Below are 21,467 nucleotides of genomic sequence, written 5' to 3' on the forward strand. Positions count from 1 at the left end.
AAGAGAAAATGAAGACTAAACATGGAGAGAACATATATTAGAGGTGTATCAGGTAGTTAATAAAATATCATGTTATTTTCCTGAATCTCATGGTGTTGTGGTATTTTCCAACTGCTTACATCTGTGTTTTGTTAATGATATTTTTTTCTTATTCATACCTAATTTTGTGTTCATAATTTTTATTTTTTTCCTTAAACATGGGCCCTCAAAACCATATAAGATTCAGGACCCCAAATCCTGGCTCCTATTCTGGAAACAGGAATTATTACCATAATAGGGAAGTAAAACTGAGGTTCAGGAGATTAACAATTTCTCTCAAGTCACAGACCTTGCAGAGTTCAAATGCAGATCTGTAATCCCAAGGTCAGTTTGAAGATTGGTTTAACTTGCCTCTTCTAACTAGCTTGGATACATTATTTCTAAATCCTGTCTCTTTATGAGCAATGTGGTATATATCTGAAGAATATTTGAACGCACACATTTTCAGATTTCGTCTTAAATTCATATCCAACAGGTTTAAGGTTAAATTTCTTTGTAAAAAAATTGAAATAATAAGTGTTAGTGAGGATATGAAGAATTAGAACCCTCATACATACATTCCCTGGTGAGAATGTAAAATGGTGCAGGTGTTGTGGAAAATGGTCTCACAATTCCTCAAAAAGTTAAATATAGGCTTACCATTTGATCTAGGATTTCCACTGCTAGGTACATACCCAAAAGAAGTGAAAACATGCATCTAGGTAAAAACTTGTACATAAATGTTCATAGTAGCGTTATTCATAATAGCCAAAAAGTAGAAACCCAAATATCCATCAACTAATAAATGCTAAACAAAATGTAGCATATCCATACAATAAAATATTATTCAGACATCAAAAGAAGTGAAGTTCTTTTTATTTTTTTCAGTAGGTTTCACACTCAATGGGAGGACCCAGTGCAGGACCTGAACTCACAACCTTGAGATTAAGACCTTGAGATCAAAACCCCAGCTGAAATGAAGAGTCTATTGCTTAACTGATTGAGCCATCCAAGCACCCCTAAAAGAAGTGAAGTTCTGACTCATGCTACAACACAGATGAGGCTGGAAAACATCATACTAAGTGAAAGAAACCATAAACAGAAGGTCACATACTGTATGATCTCATTTATATGAAATTGTTCAAAATAGACAAATCCATAGAGACAGAAAATAGATTAGTGGTTGTCAGGAGATATGGGGGATGGTGAGTGATCATTACTGGATATGGGTTTCTTTTGGGGGTGGTGACAAATATTCTGGAATTACCAGCTGGGGCTAGTTGCACAACATAGTAAGTACACTAAAGGCCACTGCAGTGTACAGAATAAAAGGGTAAATTTTAGGGTTGCTTGGGTGGCTCAGTCAGTTGAGCTCCTGACTCTTGATCTTGGCTCAGGTCCTGATACCATGGTAGTAGGATTGAGTCCTGGGTCAGGCTCTGAGCTGAGCATGGAGCCTGCTGAAGATTCTCTCTCCCTCTGCCCGTCTCTCCAACTTGTGCACTCTCTCTCTCTCTTTTTTAATGTTTATTTATTTTGGGGAGAGACAGAGACAGAACATGAGCAGGGAAGGGGCAGAGAGGGAGGGAGACACAGAATCCGAAGCAGGCTCCAGGCTCCGAGCTGTCAGCACAGAGCCTGACGCGGGGCTGGAACTCATGAACTGTGAGATCATGACCTGAACCAAAGTCAGTGGCTTAACTGACTGAGCCACCCAGGTGCCCCCTTCCTCTGTCTCTCTCTTAATAAATAAATAAATAAATAAATAAATAAATAAATAAATAAATAAATAAACAAATAAATAAATTTCATGGTGTGTGAATCAATTTAAAAGCAGGCAGAAAAAATTAAATTTCTAGTCATTTCTTATTCTGAGGCATGTTATCCTTTTAAATATAATACCATGGTAAAGTAATACATGAGATTTATTAAAATTTTAGCACGGGATTTCTTTTTTCCCAGCGTTGTTTTTTGGAAAGAGGCCTACTTTCATGGGTGCTGCCAGCTGAGTGATTTTTGTTTTCCAGAGTTCTGATACACATTTTGTTGTATTGATCGATTCTCTAATTCCTAGTCCAACCTATAGGTCACTGGAAATGTATCAGACCTCATATCTACGAAGGAAGAGACTAGAGAAATAAATGTAAATCTACGAGAGGGTAACACATACACTCAGTGATGTATCCTCTCACTGGCTCCTCAGTAAAGCATCACCTAGCTCACCTACAGTACAAAACTCTTCAAGTTATAGGTGAATATCAAAGATGACCTCACACTGAAGTTCTTCAGAAAACAAGTCCCTCACAAAATACCACAGGATATTTTCTCAGGAGTTATTTCTGATCTTCTCCTAAAATGCAGTTTGGTTTGACCAGTCCAGTTTCTCTCACTTGGAGTTTGGATTCTTCCCCCTAAACTCAGAATAACATATTCAGGTTTTATTTACTCCGAGGCTTTATTCAATGGGTGCAAAATGGTGTGCCTCATCCTTTTATCTCCTCAGAATTTTTTTTAGTGAGAGTAATAATGACTGTAAGGAAATATGTGTGTGTGTGTGTGTGTGTGTGTGTGTGTGTGTGTGTGTGTATGATATATTCAAATAACATATCAAAAGTCAAACTCTGTATTCTCATCCCACAAAGATCATTAAGACCTTGATATAGGTAGGGCCATGCTAATGTCTACATCTGTATTAGTGGTTCTCAATCCAGGGCATTTTTGTCTTCTAGGGGACATCTTGCGGCTCACTGTGAACTTGAGTTCTTCCTAGAAACCACTAGTGAAAGCTGGGTATGAGGCCGCTATTTTGGGCTTCAGGTTTCTTAGTTTATGGTTTCCCCACCAGGCAAAGAACATCCTTTTCTTAAAAAAATATTATTTTATCTTATTTTTAACAAATTTTTAATATTTATTTATTTTTAAGAGAGAGAGAGACAGAGTGCAGGTGGGGGAGGAGCAGAGAGAGAGGGAGACACAGAATCCAAAGCAGGCACCAGGCTCTGAGTTGTCAGCAGAGTCCAATGTGGGCCTCGAACTCATGAACCGTGAGATCATGACCTGAGCCAAAGTTGGACACTTAACCAAGTAAGCCACCCAGGCACTCCCCCAAAATTTTTATTTTTAAGTAATCTCTATCCCAATGTGGGGCTTGAACTTACAACCCTGAGATCAAGAGTTTCATGTTCTACCAACTGATCCAGTCGACAGCCCAAGAACTTCCCTTGATGTATTTTCCATCACTTCAATGAGATTTTGGCAGGTGTGAGAGATAAGCATACTGCTTGGGCCATCAAGTTAATATGCAAATTTTAAATACAAAACATATTGTCAAAATCAACCTTCCAAAATAAAATTTGCACCGGTTTACACTTCTATCAGTAGTAGACAAGTATGCCAGTTTCCCATTCCCATACTAGTTCTTTATTTATTTATTTATTTATTTATTATTAAAAAAAAAAAAAAATTTTTAACGTTTATTTATTTTTGAGACAGAGAGAGACAGAGCATCAACAGAGGACGGTCAGAGAGAGGGAGACACAGAATCCGAAACAGGCTCCAGGCTCTGAGCTGTGAGCACAGAGCCCTACGTGGGGCTCGAACCCACAGACTGCGAGACCACGACCCGAGCTGAAGTCGGCCGCTCAACCGACTGAGCCACCCAGGCGCCCCTCCATACTAGTTCTGGGCAAAATCGATCCTTTAAATTTTTCTCAGCTTCATAGATTCAAAATATTTTCTTTTTCTTTGATTTGCATTTCTCTGATGGTCTGTGAATTTACTATCTTTTTATCTGGGTGATGTTATCTTACCTTCTGTTTCTGCAAATTTTGTTGAATCCCCATTCATTGTTCTACTGAAGTGTTTCTTGATTTTTATTGATCTGAAAGATATACTAATGCTAGATGTATTAAATATATTTCTGCCATATGTTGCATGTATTTTTCCCAGTTTGTCATTTGCATTTTATTGTTATTTATGGTGTATTTTGCTCTAGAAATTTAAAAATAAGTTTTGTAGTTAAAGCTGTCAATGTTTTCCTTCAGTTTCTGATTTTGGTGTACTACTTAGAACATTCCTTTATTTTACCTTCTTTTTTGTTTGTTTGTTTGTTTGTGTTTTTTCTAAGTAATCTCTATGCTCAACATAGGGCTCAAAATCACAACCCCGAGATCAAAAGTCACATTCTCTACTGACTGAGCCAGCCAGGTGCCCCCCCCCTTTTTGTTTCTTGAGATAAATGTATAATGACCGATGTTCTGTACTTATTAATGTAACTACTAAACATCATTGAATTTTCCCTGAATAGGATTTTTTTTAATGTTTATTTATTTTTGAGAGAGAGAGAGAGAGAGAAAGAGCATGCACGTGTGTGCTCGTGGTAGAGGGGCAGAGAGAGAGGGAGACACAGAATCCGAAGTGGGCTCCAGGCTCTGAGTTGTCAGCACAGACCCTGATGTAGACATGGAGCTTGAACCCAGAAACCACCAGGTCATGACCTGAGCCAAAGTCAGATACTTAACTGACTGAACTACCCAGACACTCCTCCCTAAATAGGATTTTAAACTATATTCTAAAAGTTCTGATTACTAGTGTGACATAGTTGTTATATTGTAAATAATCTATAATTTCAGAATTTTTCAGTTTTATTGTGTAATTTCAGTTTTAATTTCTTCTTTACCTAAGAGTTATTTAGAGGTTTCATTTAACATTTCCAAGCAACTGATTTTTTAAAAAGTTTTATTTTTCTTGATAGCTTCTATTTATTATTTTATTTTGGGCAGAGATTTCTACTTTGTAGAATTTATTATTTTTTATTAAAATTTTTTTTTAATGTTTATTTATTCTTGAGAGAGAGACAGAGCATGAGCAAGGGAAGGGCAGAGAGAGAGGGACACACAGAATCCGAAGCAGGCTCCAGGCTCCGAGCTGTCAGCACAGAGCCAGACTCAGAGCTCGAACGCACAAGCTGTGAGATCATGACCTGAGCCAAAGTCAGACGCCCAACCGGCTGAGCCACCCAGGCACCCCTGTAGAATTTATTATTTATTGACAATATGACCCCTTAATCTCTATGCAATTTCCTTTATTGTAAAATAAGTCATCTTTAACTAGCCTCATGAGATTACTCACACCATCATAATCTCTATTCATAGTACAGGTCTTTCCCAGTTTCACCTGAACGGTTATAATTTGATTCTTACTGGCTTCTCTCTCTTCAGAATAACTCTTTGTTTACACTTTCTTTCCATTTCTAGAAATGTCTGAAATTTTCTCAGGTATGTAGAAAATGGTCTTTTGAGCATTTGAAGAGTCTTATTATAGGCACAGAGCACAGTTCCACAGGAGATTATGCAGACCCTGAACTAGACCTACGAGGTGGAATAGGCTGTGCAGAACAGATGTGGCATGTCCTGGGAGATGGGGAGTGAGTCCAGACCAACAGGTAGAACAAAGTTTTTGAGAGATTGGGAAAATCAACAAGATTGATCTCAAGGTAGCCCAAAAGTAAGGTAGGGAGTGCTTTAAGAGGCTTGGGGAATAAACAAAGGTGAATTCCGGAGGCAATGGAAATCAGAGATTCACATAAGCAACCAAAGGGGTGCCTGGCTGGCTCAGTCAATAGAGCATGCCACTCTTGATCTCGGGGTCATGAGTTCGAGCCCCATGTTGGGCACAGACCCTACTTAAAAAAATAGGTAGCCAAAGAGATCAACCACTGGAGTCAACAACTGAGAAGAATTCAGGTCTCCAATCCTAAAAAGACTGTGGACCTGGAAAGGTGACCAAGATTAGAATTAAGCAATGTGCAGCAAGGCAGAAGAATGCCAGTCACTGTAATTCAGGCAAAGTATGAGAAGTGTGAGAGTGTACATGTGATGGTACCAAGTTCAACATTTTTGGGTTCAAACTCCTTCAGTGTCTTCCAAAGATTGGAATTGACCTTAGTGATGAAGTATATCCTGGTTTACGGTAGGGAGTCGGTGGCGGAAAGGGGAGATATTAGACATAATTTGACATAGTATATGGAAACCTCAATTCTCTCATCAACAGTCTCCTTCTGTATATGATATTATACAATGGAACTTTATTTTTTTCCATGTTTTACTGAAATACAATTGGCATATAGCACTGTTTAAGTTTAAGGTGTATATTATAATGAGTTGACTTACATATATTGTGAAATGATTACCACAATGAGTTTAATAAATATCCATCATCTCATATATATACAAAAAGAAAGAAATAAAATGTTTTTGTTTCCCCTTATGATGAGAAGTCTTAGATTTTATTCTCTTAACTTGCAAATATACCATACAGCAGCGTTAACTGTAATCATATTGTACATTACATCCCCAGCACTAATTTATCTCTGTCTGGAATTGTACCTTAAAAAAAAATTTGTTTTTGATGTTTATTTATTTATTTATTTATTTATTTTTTATAAATTTTTTTTTCAACGTTTATTTATTTTTGGGACAGAGAGAGACAGAGCACGAACGGGGGAGGGGCAGAGAGAGAGGGAGACACAGAATCGGAAACAGGCTCCAGGCTCTGAGCCATCAGCCCAGAGCCTGACGCGGGGCTCTAACTCATGGACCGCGAGATCGTGACCTGGCTGAAGTTGGAGGCTTAACCGACTGCGCCACCCAGGCGCCCCGATGTTTATTTATTTTTGACAGAGAGAGAGAGAGACAGAGCATGAGCAGGGGAGGGGCAGAGAGAGAGGGAGACACAGAATCCGAAGCAGGCTCCAGGCTCTGAGCTGTCAGCACAGAGCCCGACGCGGGGCTCGAACTCACAGACTGTGAGATCATGACCTGAGCCGAAGTCAGACGCTCAACTGACTGAGTCACCCAGGCGCCCCTGGAATTGTACCTTTTGAATACTTTCATCCAAGTCTTCCACCCTCTACCCCTGCCTCTGCTATATCTGATCTTTTTTTCTATGACGTTTCTTTTCTTTTCTTTTTTTTTTCTCACATTGAAGGATATTTGTGATTTTTTTTTAGCCCAGAAATAAAGAGAATAATGTAGCTCCATGTATCCATTATCCAGATTCAACAATTATCAGTCTCCTGCAATTTTCATTTCATCTCTCTGTTTGTGATACATTGAGGAGTGAAACGCATGAATACAAAGTATCATCCAATTTTTATTTTAAAAGTAACACACACAGAAAGAGAGGGAGTGTGTGTGTATGTGTGTGTGCATGTGTACATGTGTACGTGTGCGTGTGTGTGTGTGTGTGTGTGTGTGTGTTTAGTAAGAGATCTAGAAAAAAACACATCAGACGAGGCGATTATCCCTAGTGGGGAGAATGAGTGAGTGGGGTAACAATAAGGCAGGTGGGTAAGATTTTAATTTTTTACTTTACACTCCTGGGTGTTTTTTTAATTTAAACAACATTATATATTGCTTTTGCAACTAAAATAAATGGAAAAAAATAGGGGTGCCTGGGTGGCTCAGTCGGGTAAGTGTCCAACTTCAGCTCAGGTCATGATTTCACGGTTGGTGGGTTTGAGCCCCGGGTCCGGCTCTGTGCTGACAGCTCAGAGCCTGGAGCCTGCTTTAGATTCTGTGTCTCCCTCTCTCTCTGCCCCTCCCCCACTAACTCTCTCTCTCTCTCTCTCTCTCTCTCTCTCTCAAAAATGAATAAAACATTTAAAAATTTTTTAAAAATAAAGGAAAGCATTTTACCTAAAGAGTTTAACAAAATTAACCAACACTATTATTACCATTAACTTCAGAGTTCAAGGGAGAAATTTAGTCCAGCATTTACCTATGGCTTTCATAATATTTTCCTTTTCTGCTGTATCAGATATCAACAATTTATTGAACCAGTTTTAATATATATGCTGCCAGTGTAACTATATGCAGAAAACTGGCAGTATTTCCAGAGAAGAAAAAACTAGGCTACCCAGTGACAGCAAAGGACTGAACAAAATTAAGACGAAGGCTGGGAGTTGTTAATAATTGATTTGATCAGTGCAGAGTGGGTTGTGACAGGAAGATGAAGAGTGGCCAAATCTTCTGCCTTGCATTTACATCGTTGCATTTACATGGAACAGGAGGTGAATTCAGGTATTGCTTGCTCTCTGGAGACAGATAAGCCGTTACTCACACAATAAACATTGTATCACAAAGGCAAAGCTGTTACCCTGACAAACACTAATTCTTTGTTGTCTCTTCTGTAAACACATGAGATAACTTTCAAGCAAAGGAGTGAGTTGGTGCATAATACTGAGAAAAGCTTGAGGAAGTGCCTTTTAATGGACTGAATTGTGTCCTTCCCACATTCTAGTGAAGCCCTAACTTCCAGTGTGGCTGTATTGGAGATAGAGCCTCTAGGAATGTGTACTAAAGGTTAAATGAGGTTGTAAGGGTGAGGCCGTAATTTGATAGGACTGGTATCCTTTTAAGAAAAAGAACAGAGGGGCGCCTGGGTGACTCAGTTGAGCGTCCAACTTTGGCTCAAGTCATGATCTTGCCGTTCATGAGTTTGAGCCCCACATGCAGCTCGCTGCTGTCAGTGCAGAATCTGCTTTGGATCCTCTGTCCTCGTAGCTCTCTGCACCTCCCATGCTGGAGTGTGTGCGTGCTCTCTCTCTCTCTCAAAAATAAACATTTATTATTAAAATTTTTTTTAATATTTATTTATTTTTGAGAAAGAGACAGAGAGACAGAGCACAAGCAGGGGAAGGGCAGAGAGAGAGGGAGACACAGAATCTGAAGCAGGCTCCAGGCTCTGAGCTGTTAGCACAGAGCCTGATGCGGGGCTCAAACTCAAGAACTGTGAGATCATAACCTGAGCCAAAGTCGGATGCTTAACCGACTGAGCCACTGAGGCACCCCAATACATAAACATTTAAAAAAAGACAGAAAGAAAAGTAAGAGACACCAGAGATCTCCCTCTGGCTGTGTGTGAAAACACCAAGGAGAGGCCATGTGAGGACACAGAGAAAGGCATCTGTCCACAAGCCAGGAAAAGAGGCCTCAGCAGAAACCAATCTTGCTGGCACCTTGATCTTTCTGTTGATCTTAAACAACAATATTTCTGTTGTTTAAGCCAACCAGACTGTGATATTCCATTATGGCAGGCCTGGCCGACTTAATATAGTGCCCACCATCTTTTTTCAAGACTCTTTTATGTAAAATACCTAGGAATAAACCTAACCAAAGAGGTAAAAGATCTATATGCTGAAAATTAAAGAACACTAATGAAAGAAATTGAAGAAGACACAAAGAAATGGAAAAACATTCTATGCTCATGTATTACAAGCACGAATATTGTTAAAATGTCTATACTACCCAAAGAAATCTACACATTCAATGCAATCTCTATCGTAATAACACCAGCATTCTTCACAGACCTAGAACAAACAATCCTAAAATTTTCATGGCACCAGAAAAGACTCCGAATAGCCAAAGTAATGTTGAAAAAGAAAACCAAAGCTGGAGACATCACAATTCCAGACTTTAATCTGTATTACAAAGCTGTAATCATCAAGACAGCATGGTAGTGGCACAAAAATACACACATAGATCAATGGAATAGAACAGAGAACCCACAAATGGACCCACAAATGTACAGCAAACTAATCTTCGGCAAAGCAGGAAAGAATATCCAATGCAAAAAAGACAATCTCTTCAACAAATGATGTTGGGAAAACTTGACAGTGACATGCAGAAGAATAAAACTGGACCACTTCCTTACCCCATACACAAAAATAAACTCAAAGTGGATGAAAGACCTAAATGTAAGACAGGAAACCATCAAAATCCTGAGGAGAAAGCAGGCAACAACCTTTTTGATCTTGGCCACAGCAACTTCTTACTTGACATGTCTCTGGAGGCAAGGGGAATAAAAGCAAAAATGAACTATTGGGCCTCATCAAGATAAGAAGCTTCTGCAGAGCAAAGGAAACAATAAATAAAACTAAAAGGCAACTTATGGAATGGGAGAAGATATTGCAAATGACATATCGGATAAAGGGTTAACATCCAAAATCTATAAAGAATGTATCAAACTCAACACCCAAAGAACAAATAATCCAGTGAAGAAATGGGCAAAAATCACGAGTAGACACTTCTCCAAAGACATCCAGATGGCCAACCGACACACGAAAAGATGCTCAACATCACCCATTATCAGGGAAATACAAATCAAAACCACAATGAGATACCACCCGACGCCTGCCAGAATGGTTAACATTAACAACTCAGGCAACAACAGATGTTGGCGAGGATGCAGAGAAAGAGGGTATCTTTTCACTGCTGGTGGGAATGCAAACTCCCAGACCACTCTGGGAGGAAGAGGGTATCTTTTCACTGCTGGTGAGAATGCAAACTCCCAGACCACTCCCAAACATCACTCCAGAGTGGTGCAGCCACTCTGGAAAACAGTATGGAAGCTCCTCAAAAAATTAAAAATAGAACTACCCTATGACCCAGCAATTGTACTACTAGGTGTTTATTCAAAGGATACAAAAATCTGATTTGAAGGGGCACATGCACCCCAATGTTTATAGCAGAGCTATCAACAATAGCCAAATTATGGAAAGAGCCCAAATGTCCATCAATTGACAAATGCATAAAGAAGATGTGGCATGGGGCGCCTGGGTGGCTCAGTCGGTTAAGCGTCCGACTTCAGCCAGGTCACGATCTCGCGGTCTGTGAGTTCGAGCCCTGCGTCAGGCTCTGGGCTGATGGCTCAGAGTCTGGAGCCTGTTTCCGATTCTGTCTCCCTCTCTCTCTGCCCCTCCCCCGTTCATGCTCTGTCTCTCTCTGTCCCAAAAATAAAATAAGAAAACGTTGAAAAAAAAAAAAAAGAAGATGTGGCACTTAACACTTAACCCAGGTGCCTCTCAATGGCTGTTTGTTTTTTTTTTAATTTTTTTTTTTCAACGTTTATTTATTTTTGGGACAGAGAGAGACAGAGCATGAACGGGGGAGGGGCAGAGAGAGAGGGAGACACAGAATCGGAAACAGGCTCCAGGCTCCAAGCCATCAGCGCAGAGCCTGACGAGGGGCTCGAACTCAAGGACCACGAGATCGTGACCTGGCTGAAGTCGGACGATTAACCGACTGCGCCACCCAGGCGCCCCTCAATGGCTGTTTTTAAAGTTAAATTGTGCACATACTACCCCCCAAAGTTCTTATAGGTTGGTGATAAACCCAAGTTGGCAGAAAAAAGATCCAAATCAATGTGACTCTTGATACGTAAATGCTATATACTACATTTCAGGTAATTAGTTTTTTGTTTGTTTTATTTTAGAGAGAGAAAGAGTGTGAGTGAGGGGTGGAGGGAGAGAGAGAATCCTAAGCAGGCTCCATGTTCAATGCAGAGCCTGATGTGGGGCTTGATCTCATAACCCTGGGATCCTGACCTGAGCCAAAATCAAGAGTCGGATGCTCAACTGACTAAGCCACCAGGGTGCTCTTCAGGTAATTAGTTCTTAATCATAACTGGCTGTAAGATCTTTGGTGAGCTTAGCTTGTTTTCTTGTCTGTAAAGAGAAGGTATTCACTGCTATTTGTGTTTTTTTCCTGAGACGCGTGGTTCAGAGAAAAGTTTGAGAGGCCCCAGGCAAGATGATCTGTAAGATTCCTTTGAGTTCTAACATTCTTTCAGTCATATGTCATAATTCACAGTCCGAGCTGCATGGCCTGCTGGGACATTCTAATAAGCAGGATCAGGGAACGAGGACCAAAAAGTGGCAGTGCTGTGGAGAAACCCCAGGGGCATCAGCTCAGCCTGAGGAAGAGGTGTGCAATCAAACAGCAAGTCCATGGGGATGTGGCAAACTCCAGGTGGCTCTAAATCAGCAGTGCTCTCCAAGAGGGAAAACCTGATTCTGAGAGCAGTGGGAACAGTGCTGTGCAGGTGCATTTGCAAATCATAAGTCAGGGGAAACTCAGAGTAGAGTCATTGCAAGAATAACAAGAGTTCTAAAGAAAGACAGTAGAATAAATCCAGGAAATCTGGGATATGGTTTGCCATGCTGGAATTCAGGGCCAAGCTTTATTTCCAGTGAGGAAGCTGCTTGGGGGCAGAGAACCCTACAAGGCAAATCAGACACACAGGCTATATTTGGAAATGGTGAGTGAGTGAGTGTATCTGTTTGGGGGGTGGGGTGGGAAATTGTAGGCAGGCTTGGCTCAGGGCTTACACAGACTTCCAGCACTCTCTTCACCTTTGGTTTACCAGTAATTTCCATTTCCCCACTACTTGCCCCTGGGGAGAGCTTCTTATTTCTTACCACACTAGGTTTTCATGGGTTTAAAAAATGGGTAGGGCTGAGCCTGCCAAGGGCACAACGTGAGTTAGTGGTGGCTGATATTTAGCCAATGCCTGCGGGTACTCACCTAGGCCTGAGAGGTGAGATCCCACTGGACATTTCCCCTTTCAGAGCCAATGTTGTGTCTGGAATGGCCTTTGTGATTCTTGTTATGATTATAAGACACATCTCAGTATCAACTATCAGGGAATTTTGGAAAGAAAAACAAGGTTTTTTTCTCACAGGTCCTGGAGGGTCCTTGGCACACGTAAGGCTACACAGAAAATTCTCAGGGACAGAGTACACATGGGCCTGGAGTTCTGCTTTTATTGGGGTTGAGGGCCTAGGATTTTGCTCCTTACTGGTGAATTTATTTTTTATTTTAATTTAAAAAAAATTTTTTTAATGTTTATTTTTGAGAGACAGAACATGAATGGGGGAGGGGCAGAGAGAAGGATTTTGCTCCTTACTGGTGAATTTTATTTTTTATTTTAATTAAAAAAATTTTTTTTAATGTTTATTTTTGAGAGACAGAACATAAATGGGGGAGGGGCAGAGAGAAGGAGACCGAATCTGAAGCAGTCTCCAGGCTCTGAGCTGTCAGCATAGAGCCTGATGGGGGTTCAAACTTGGAAAAGCAAGATCATAACCTGAGCTGAAGTTGGACGCTTAACCGACTGAGCCACCCAGGCCCTGAGAAAGTAGTCTTTGAAGTAGATGCTTCAACAATCAAAAGCTTAATGTCAGGTACTTCCATTGTAATAAAAAAATCAAGGGGCGCCTGGGTGGCGCAGTCGGTTAAGCGTCCGACTTCAGCCAGGTCACGATCTCGCGGTCTGTGAGTTCGAGCCCTGCGTCGGGCTCTGGGCTGATGGCTCAGAGCCTGGAGCCTGTTTCTGATTCTGTGTCTCCCTCTCTCTCTGCCCCTCCCCCGTTCATGCTCTCTCTCTCTCTCTCTCTCTCTGTCCCAAAAATAAATAAAAGTTGAAAAAAAAAATTTTTTAAATCAACTGTCAGATTCGTACATTTCATGGGAGCTAGACCAAATGGCAGAGTCCTATGAGGCTGACTTAGTGCACCAAAGAAAAGAAGGTTCTCTTAATTACAGCTGTCCAAAAAGTGAATTATCAGCTGTTAGTTGAATTAGAGTTGTCTAAAGATATATGAGGATGGTTTTGAGAGAATTCCTATCTAAGCTATCAGCAAGCTGATCATTCTGCCTCTAAAGTTTATCTGTAAACTGAGTGCTTCTCTTTACCCTCTCTCTAGCCCAGCAGCCATCATCAACTCCTGCCTGAACCACTGCAGTCACCTCCTCAGTAAGGCTCTCTTTCTTAGGAAAGGCTTAAGCTTTCTTTGGAAGGCTCACCTGATTAGATCAGGCTCACTTCAGATGATCTCCTTTTATATTAATTCAAAGTCCTCTGATTTAGGGCCTTAATTACAACTGCAAAATCCCTTCACCTTGCCATGTAATACAATATGACCACGGGAGCAATAGTCCACAATATTCACAGGTGCTGTATATACTTGAGGGGAGGGGATTATACAAGGGTGTGGGTCATTGGCAGCCATCCTAGAATTCTGCCTACCACAAGCAATATCACTAGCCTTAGCATGATCCCATGGGGAGCTCTGGAGTATGAATTACATTTCAGAGTTTGTGGAAACTTGAGGCAAGGAAGCTTGACTTTCATATTCTCACCAATTGGTTACTGGTTAAGCCGTCTCCAGGGGATACAAACTCCCAGGTATTTTGGGCTCCCAGCAAGTATAGGCAGAGGCTCCAGTAGCTCTCAGTCTGTTGTATAAAGACATGTATAAAGTCAGTTGTATAAAGTTGCATGTGCAAGCCATTAAAAACAAAAGAGCCCAGAAAATGGGAGACAGGCACACAGGAAGAATTACAGAATTATAGGGGATCCGGTAAAGTACCAACAGTGGCCACTGCCATCCACTCATTCTAATACCCAGATCTACTTGAGTCTCGCTTTAAGTTCATTCTATCCTGTCTTGGCTCCTTCAAGATGGTGACTGGTCACGCTTCTTGGGCAGAACTTACCGAAAGAGCGTTGGTGAAGTGAGCTAAAGCCCCATTGGTACAGTCAGTCTGGAAGTCATAAGGATACTCATCATCTCCCTTCTCTACCTACGCTAGTTTGTCTCATCCTTAGCAAGCATTTCTTCTGGTCCCAGGGGGCTTACCTACTGAAGTGACCCAGACCCTCATCCTTGCTAGGTCAGCCCCTGGTTCCCAGGCCCTTATGCCATTTCTGCTGCAATTGGCCCATTTTGAGTTAAAACTGTGCATGAGTGTAGCATGCCTTGCCCCAGTGGGTCCTCTGAGTCCCAAGGGCACCTCTCCTGCCCCATTCTACAGCATTAGCTCTATCTCCTCATGATGAACACGGACACCTGCCCCTGCCAGTGTAGTAACTCATCTTTTTTTTGCCTTTTGTTTGAATGGCATGAACACGGAATGACCATGTGACAACTATAGCTATAAGTTTGTTAGAACCCTTAGGGTGTCCCAAGGCAGAAACGTTTCCTCTCTGGCAGCCAGGATATGTAGACTGAGCAAACCTATACTTATAGAGATAAGAAGGATAAATTCTCCAAGTGGGTCTCCAGAAGTGATAGTGAACAAAGCCACTGTGCACAGCACCATATCAAGGCTGTTAGTTGAAGGTATAATAACATCCTTAAGGGCAGTGGCCTGAACTTGGAGCGAATTGTCTCTAAGAGCATTTTTAAAAGCATCCCACCTCTTTATCAGGCAAGCTGTACTTAGGTGATGCCATCTGTGGTTGGGCCAATGGATCTTGTGGCCATTGGCCCTTCCTGTGACTTCTTTGCTGTTAATTGGTTCCCTTTGTATGCAGAGTGAGGCTTTGTTATGTGGGATCCCAAGATATTGTAGGCAAAGAAGTCAAACTCAGAAAATGTGTCAATCCCAGTGAGGAGAGTGGCTGCTCCTTCCTGGGTGGAAGGGATCTAATGTAATTAACTTGCCACCATGGCACTGATTGTCCTTGTTGAGGGAAAGTGCCATATTGCAGGCTCAGTGGCAGTCCTTGCTAGTGATAGACCAGACACATTTAGCAGCCGCAATCGCAATCGCTAAATCAGCCTTGGTGAAAGGGAGTCTATGCCGCTAGGCTCCATTTTGGCCGTCTTTGTTCAGGCACCAGGTAGCTGGTGATAGAAGTCTGACATTTTGGGCAAGTCCTTAGCTGTTTAATGCCTCTTCTGCAATGGATCCACTCTGACGGGCAACACACTTTGGCCCACTCCTATAGGCCCCCAGGCTGTCACATTCACCGTCTTATTCCTTCCAGAGCTCTGACCGACCAACCAAATTATTCACCACAGCCTATGAGCAATGGTGAACTAGGGAGACAGTGGCAAAAATGGTCCGCTCCTGTGCAGGCAAGAGGGGTATATGTTGTTGGCAGACAATTTCAAACAATAATAAAAATGTCTAAAATTCAGTTCACTTTTTATTATCACTGTGCAGTGACAATTCTAAGCAATGTAGGTATTAAACTATTCCTCCATGCTGGGCTGGAGTGCTCCCACTGTCCCTCCCCACAACGTGGTATTTCCCAAAAGTAGCTGTCCAAGATACCGTGATATCCTTACCCCTTTCTCTCCATACTAGTGGGTGGCCAGGCACACTACCTGAAACTCAGACCTTTAAATGGATTTCTCCTCACCGCTGTCTTTTGAGAACACTTTTGCATGCCGTGGGATATAGTGCAGCCCATTTCATTTGTAGCTTGCTCCAATGAGCTGACCAACCATGAACTATTCCAACCAGACCAAACGTTATAGTAAGTGAGCTCACCTTGTCTCTGGTGGCTAAGATCTGTCCGCCAACGTCTACTATTCTGGAATCCTTCCACCCCCATTGTCATTAAGGAGAATGGTTCTATAACAGCATCTGGAACCATCAGCCCTCAGTAATGGAGGACATCACAACTGAGGAGGTCTCAGGAGTGCTATGTCCCTCTCACTAGAACATTCCTCATTGCATAAGTGAAAGGAGTGTCCTTTGGGCCCTCACAAGGAACAGAGTGGGTCCTTGAGTTTTAAATAATTGATTCATTCTGACATGTTCTTATCTCTGAGCCTTTAAATGCCATCCTTAACACCCTGCCAAGGCATTTCTGGCATCTCCGCTTCTTTTAATGTGGGCCATTTTCCCCCATAAACTTCTAAAAGCCATCTCAACAGCACATTAGAACTGGTTCCATTGTCAGGGTGTTAAATCCTGAGTGATATAATAGTGCTTCATATTAAACTCTTCCTTATCCAGGTTAGTATACTGTCCTCAGTCAGGTCCAGCACCTTCAACATCCACTCCCAGATAGGTTAGCCAGGCCTTGAAGCTCCTTCAGTAAATATTCTTTGTGGCAAGGCCAGTACCTCTCCAATCAGGCTGCAGTGAGATTTGTTCCTTGTTCCTGGTTTAGTGTGGCCAGGAGGGGAGGAGGGTGCCACACTGGAGGAGGAGGGCAAATTTTGTCCTGAAGATCGCAGGACATCTGCTTCATTTGAGGCCTTATGTAGTCTTTATTTTTATTTATTTATTTTTTAAAGTTTATTTCTTTACTTCGAGAGAGAGAGAGAGCACATGTTGTCTGGGGAGGGGCAGAGAGCAAGGGAGACAGAGAGAATCTCAAGCAGACTCCACACTGTCAGCTCAGAGCCTGATGTAGGGCTTGAACTCATGAACCATGAGTTCATGACCTGAGCTGAAATCAAGAGTTGGGCACTTAACTGACTGAGCCACCCAGAAGCCCCATGAAGCCTTCTATAGTCTTTAGGCAAGGGGTGGGCTGCTATCTTCTGGCCAGGGACACTGAGGCCACTTCTGCAGAAAAGAAGGTTCTCAAGGAGCCTGAACAGAATCTGAGTACAAACCCAAAAATGTCCACTGATCAAAGAGGCATAGAGGTATATCTTTTAGTTCTTCCAAGAGGTTTTCCTCGTTACCTGGGTAGTTTTGATTGGGAAAAATTGTGTTATAAGATGGCCCACAGGACTGATAGGGAAATTCCAGTCCCCACCCGAAAACTCCCCTTCCATGTTCTTCTTTCTGCCCCGCCTCTCCTGCGCACTAAATTGCTACTAATGCGGAAGTAACAGACAATAAATTGTCCCCCATGCTTACACTCAGGACTCAGACCTCTGGAGAGTGATCTCCTCTGAGCCCGCCGGTGTGAAATAAACCTCCTGCCTTCCAAGATCTCCGAGTGCTGCTTGGTTCTTCCGCTGGGTGATCCAGACCAGGTTCCGTAACAGTTTGACCTCTGGGTGAGAGAGGAGAGCAAACCACAGGCATTTGGACAATACCATAGCCAAACCAATAGATCTTTTACACTATTTATTGAATTGATGAGATGAGAATTCTCTCTTGTGTGTATGTATGTGTGTGCCTTGTGACTCTTCAACTAGCAGGTTTCTTCTGGGCACATGCTTGTATTCCACATTTAATTGCCATCAGGATTAATGTGCCCACATTAGTGACAGTAGTATAAAGGAAGGATGTGGCTATTCTTGTCCTTTGTTTCACTGTGGATAAATTTCTACACGATACCTATTTATAGGAACACAAAGCAAATAGAACAGCAGGAGGTGGATCTGAGAATTAATGAGTACCTGTGATAAAATGATTTATAAGAATACATACACTCGATCATTCAGATGACCAAAGTATATTTCTCAGATATATTTGGTCTTCATCCACAGTTCTTGAAAATGCTTCAGAGCCATAAAGGTGAAATGAGTGTCTTGTTATTAATGAAGGTGACTTTTGGAGCTCACCAAGGCTAGAGGTTGGAAGTGAGGAGAGCCAACCTTATGATTAAAGGTTGTGATTAACCTTTTGAATTTTTAAAAAAAGTTTATTTATTAATTTTGAGAGAGAGAGAGAGACAGAGAGAGAGAGAGACAGAGCAGGGGAGGGGCAGAGAGAGGGAGAGCGAGGATCCCAAGCAGGCTCTACACTGTCAGCACAGAGCCCAATGTGGAGCTCAAACCCATGAATCATGAGACCATGACCTGAGCCAAAACCAAGAGTCACACACTTAACCGACTGAGCCACCCAGGTACCCTGTGATTAAACTTTTAGTCCCACCACTCCCAGACCTCTGGGAAGGAGAGAGGGGCTGGGGGTTGAATCAACCAATGGCCAATGACTTAGTCAATCACAACTTTGTAATGAAGCTTCTATAAAAACCCAAGAGAATAACTTTTTGGTCCTTTTCAGAGAGTTTCAGGAACCATAACATTTCCACATGCCTCTGAGTCAGGCCCAAGCTCTATGAGGACAGAAGCTTCTTTGTTTAGGATCTTGCCCTATGTATCTCTTGACTGGTCTGTTGATTCATATCTTCTATTATATCCTTTAATAAATTGGTAAACATATTTCCCTGAGTTCTGTGAGCTGCTCTAGCAAATTAGTTCAACCTAAGGAGGAGGTTGGTCAGAGACACAGATAACAGCCTGGAGCTTGTGACTGGTGTCTGAGATTGGGGTTGGAGAAGGGCATCTCATAGAATTGAACCTTTAACCTGTGGAATCTGATTCTATCTCCAGGTAGATAGTGTCAGAATTGAGTTGAATTCTTGGACACTTGGTTGGTGTTCAAGAATTGCTATTTTGGGCACCTGGCTGGCTTAGTTGGTAGAGCATGTGACTCTTGATCTTGGGATTGTGAGTTTGAGCCCATGTTGGGTATAGAGATTACTTAAAAATAAAATCTTAAAACAACAAAAAAATTTCTAGGTGTTGTGTATGGGAAGCTCCCCACCCCCATAACACATTGGAATTGGGTCCAGGAACTCCAAAAGAGCACCCATCCAGTTTAAGTCCTGATTTACAGGCATCTTAGATGGCTGCACACATAACCATAGTTTTAAAAAAGTTCAATTGAGGGATCCTGGGTGGCTCAGTCGGTTGAGAGTCTGACTCTTGATTTGGGCTCAGGTCATGATCTCATGGTTCATGAGTTCCAGCTCTGCATCAGACTCCACACTTCTAGCACAGAGCCTGCTTGGGATTCTCTCTCACCCTCTCTCTCTCTCTCAAAAAATAAATAAACTAAAGAAAATTTTTAAAAATTTTAACCCTTAGGGGCACCTGGGTGGCTTAGTTGAACATCTGACTCTTGAATTCAGCTCAGGTCACAATCTCAAGTTTTTTGAGATCGAGCCCTGCATTGGGCTCTGCACTGACATCGTGGATCCTGCTTGGAATTCTCTCTCTCCTTCTCTCTCTGCCCCTCCCCTTTTCATACTCTCTCTTTTAAAAAAACCATAAATATTAAATATATATATACACACATATATATGTATATATATACACACATATATATATATGTATATATATACATATATACATATGTGTATATATATGTGTGTATATATATACATATATATACTCCAATTTCAGAGGAGCTAAAATGTGAAAAAAAAAAAGTTCAGCTCTTAGAAATTATCCAAAATGAGAACTTACAGGGACAGAGCAAGTTTAACTAAATGACATTTATTTAATTAGCAAAGATATGCTGTTCTCCTATTGCATGCCAGGCATTTTGTTAGGGAAGAGGCATACAGTGATGAATAAGTCACAGTGTTTCTCCTTGGGCTTTCAAATTAGTGGGGGAAGCACACAAGTATATAATTACATAATATGAACACATACCTCTACAATATATACTTGTGCTGGGTACAAAACTAGGGGCATATACAGGTTAACAGAGGTGTAGAACACATTGCTCCAGCCTTGGGAATCCTTGGTAAAATTGTGATTAAAACTTATAAACACAGAAGCCCACAAGGTCACTAATTTTTTTTTCCCAACCAGAGATACAGTGGGAGTATTATGTTGCATCTGCCTCTGGCTGCTTTAAGTCTTGATTATGAGACAGAGGAGAAGACAACTTAACCACAGTGTCCAATAAATGATTAGCTCTTAAAGGAGCTATCATGACCACCACCAAAAAAGGTTTATTTGCTTCCATCATGATAGATGCTGTGGTTTCTGGGGGGATAGAGAGCCTAAAGGTCACTTCCTTAACAAAGACTTTCCTGGTCTCTTCAGCTAAATTTTTCCCTGCACATTTACCTCTTCTTTGGCATTTATCACATTATATATTACAGCTTGTTCTAGCTCTTTAATTGTGTCTGATTTCTGGATGTAGAGGTTATGTGTCACTTGTTAGCTTACGTGTAGATGGTTTTTACTTAATGTATGCAGAAAAATTAGTGAATGAGTGAATAGAATGCCAAGACCTCATAATGGAGTTGGGGAGATAGATTATGTACACATGAAAAAGCAATTACAGTATTTTAAGTCTAGGTCATCAGTAATATAGTTAGGGTAGTAAGGAAATGCTTTGTAGCTATACCCATCATAATGGTAGAATTGAAAAAAATGAAGGAAGACCTTGTAGAAGAATGAATGAATGAATGAATGAATGAAGCATCTATTATATAAAAGACACTGTGTCCGAAAGATGTAAGAGTAAATGAGACTAATATAGTCCTGCCACTAGTGAGAAGTAGATACAAAACAAAGTAAACAAATGATTATACGATGAAAATTGTTGTAATACTACAAAGGAATGCAATGAGGTGGTATATTAAAGGGACTGAATGTGGTGGACCTATTTTAGTGTGATGTTTAGGCAGAGACCTGCAGAGTGAGTTCAAATTATCCAGGAGTATTAGTGTCCTAGAGCCACCACAACAAATAACCACAAAGTTAATGGCCTAAAACAATGGAAACTTATTCTTTTACAGTTTTTGAGCCCAGAAGTCCAAAATCAAGGTGTTGGCAGGAGCGTGCTCCCTCTGGAGCCTCAGAGGGAGAATACTTCTTTGCCTCTTCTAGCTTCTCCTGCCTCCTGGAATTCCATGGCTCGTGGCTGCATCCCTCAACTCTCTGCTCCTGTCTTCACAGAGAGCCCTTTGGGTCTTCTCTGTGTCTGTGTGATGAGGGAGCATAAGGCAAGTGAGGGGGCAAAGTACAAACTAGCACACAACCCCAGCTCCAGGTGGGATATGTGTGATATTCCTCAGGCAACTCTTGCTGCCCAAGAACAAAGAAAAGGGGAAAACAAATAGTTTACTGATAGAGATCACAGTCATGCAGGACATGAGTC

General features: G+C 41.5%; 1 long non-coding RNA gene across 1 annotated transcript in view; it reads left to right on the forward strand.

Annotated features, from left to right (window-relative positions):
- Nucleotides 1–11,671: 11,671 nt before the first annotated feature.
- Nucleotides 11,672–21,467, forward strand: part of LOC109499384 — a 29,668-nt gene continuing 19,872 nt past the window's right edge. The window contains exon 1 of the long non-coding RNA XR_006596418.1: nt 11,672–11,783. This is a non-coding gene — a long non-coding RNA (uncharacterized LOC109499384). The remainder of the gene's footprint in view (nt 11,784–21,467) is intronic.

This window comes from Felis catus, chromosome B1 (assembly GCF_018350175.1).
Source record: "Felis catus isolate Fca126 chromosome B1, F.catus_Fca126_mat1.0, whole genome shotgun sequence".
Taxonomy (NCBI): Eukaryota; Metazoa; Chordata; class Mammalia; order Carnivora; family Felidae; genus Felis; species Felis catus.